At 37.1% G+C, this 2,233-nt stretch overlaps 1 non-coding gene across 1 annotated transcript; it reads right to left on the reverse strand.

Annotated features, from left to right (window-relative positions):
* Positions 1–1,788: 1,788 nt before the first annotated feature.
* Positions 1,789–1,892, reverse strand: LOC133780734 (small nucleolar RNA R71). The gene has a single exon (XR_009869552.1). It is a non-coding gene; the product is annotated as a small nucleolar RNA R71 (small nucleolar RNA).
* Between the last annotated feature and the right edge of the window lie 341 nt (positions 1,893–2,233).

A 2,233-nucleotide genomic window follows, 5' to 3' on the forward strand; every position in this document is an offset into this window, starting at 1 on the left:
AAAATTCATGAATTAGGGCTGCATCTCCATATTCAAGGGCTGCATCGCTATTTCTGGCTTGAATTAGGGCTGCAGCGCCTGTCTAAAACAGAGAGCTCGTTTTTGGCACATTTGTGGCGCAGCAGCGCCTGCTTAAGGGCTGCAGCGCCGGGAGCCGTACGGAAATCGTAAATTGAGATTTTTGAAGGGCAAAAGAGGGCTTTTTGCAAGGGATATATAAGGAAAAGTTTAATTAGGGTCTAAGGACGTTTTTGGAGGGATTAGAGCAGAGATTAGAGGCTTGGAGAAGAAGAGGAGGCTAGACATCATCAAGATCATCACCATTACATCTAGTTTATTTCTTCTTCCTTTCATTTTTAGTTTTTTAATTATGAACAAATGCATTGCTATTATGTTTATGTTTGTAATGGAGAACTAAACTCTTTTTGTGCTAGAGTATTAGATGAATCTATTTGATTATTGAATTTTGATTTTTATTATTATTTCTATGAAGTTCTTCTCGTTTGTTCATATCTTCTTGATTTAATTTTATCATATTAATGTTTGGCCATCATTATTGTGAATTGAAATCTAGGGTTTATGCTTGAGAAAGATAAACATAGATTGGACATAAGAAGATTTGACATAGAGTGATTGTGAGATTGAGAGATTCCTTGAACTCTATGAATTTGGTTTAGAATAACTATTGCTTAATGACGTCTTGATTAATTAATAGCGAATAGAGATATCATATTGATTAATTGAGATTAATTGCATATATGCTTTAGAGAGATAAATGCATTATATTAGAATTCTAGAAATTACAAATGAGGAGAATTGATTAGGATAATAAAGAAACCATGTTCATAATTGAATAGTGAAATCATTACTCTAGTACATTTATCTTTTATTTAATCACTTTCCAAGAGCATTAGAATTGATTATCTTGTTATTTCATATTCTTTATTTTATTGTTTGATTTATTTATTGACTTTTCTAATTAAAATTATAGACTTAACAGTAATAGTAATTAGTGAATTTAATATTTAATCCCTGTGGGTTCGACATCTTTTAATTTATAATTGCAATACACCGTACACTTACGGTAGAAAAATCTGTATCAAGTTTTTGGCGCCGTTGCCGGGGATTAAAATTAATTTTACTAATATTGAAACTTTAAGTCTTGATTTTAAATTAGATTTTTATTTATTTTGTTACTAAAGTTATAGATTGTTCTTGTTTTCTCAGTATATGCGAAGGACTAGGAGTTCTACACCTGTTGAGCCTCTGAATCCTAAAATTGAGCACACACTCCGTCAGTTGAGATCTAAGAAAAGGACTGAAGAGCTTAATATGGACAACAACGGGGTGAACAACAACGGTGGCAATGTCAATAATAACAATCAACCAGCAGCTGCTGGGGCTCCTCTTAATCCAGCGCAGCGGGCAGTGCGTGACTTTTGCATGCTTGTTGTGAATGAAAATCTCACTGGAATAGCAAATCCAACCATTGCTGCCAACAACTTTGAATTGAAACCTGCACTAATTAACATGGTGCAGCAAAATCAGTTTGGGGGTCTAGCTACTGAAGACCTTAACATTCACTTGGCCATATTTCTGGAGGTATGTGCCACAGTGAAGATGAATGGCGTTATTGATGACGCCATCAGATTGCGTCTCTTCCCTTTCTCCTTGAGGGAAAGAGCCAGGAGTTGGTTGCAATCTTTGCAGCCTGGAACAATTACAACATGGGATGAGATGGCAAGAAAGTTCCTGATTAAGTTTTTCCCTCCTTCCAAGTCAGCCCAATTACGCATCGATATTGGACAATTTCGACAGTTAGATCAAGAACCATTCTATGAGGCTTGGGAGAGGTTTAAGGAATTATTACGACGTTGCCCACATCATGGTTATCAAAATTGGATGCAAGTTCAGATTTTTTATCAAGGGTTGAATGCTCCAACACGAACAATAGTTGATGCTGCTGCAGGGGGTGCTCTATTAGCCAAGGCAGCTGATGAAGCCTTCACTTTGATGGAGGAAATGGCTACCAACAGTTATCAGTGGCCCAATGAGAGGTCAGGCCCAAGGAAAGTTGCTGGGTTATATGAAGTTGATCAGATGACAGCCATGAATGCCCAAATTGCTGCTCTACAAAACCAAATGGTTGCTCTATCAGCGCAAAATAATCCAACGGTTATGGAGAGTGTAGCAGCGGCTGCTGCAGTGCAGGGGCAAGAAATGAGTCCAGAAC

This window comes from Humulus lupulus, chromosome 5 (assembly GCF_963169125.1).
Source record: "Humulus lupulus chromosome 5, drHumLupu1.1, whole genome shotgun sequence".
Classification (NCBI taxonomy): Eukaryota; Viridiplantae; Streptophyta; class Magnoliopsida; order Rosales; family Cannabaceae; genus Humulus; species Humulus lupulus.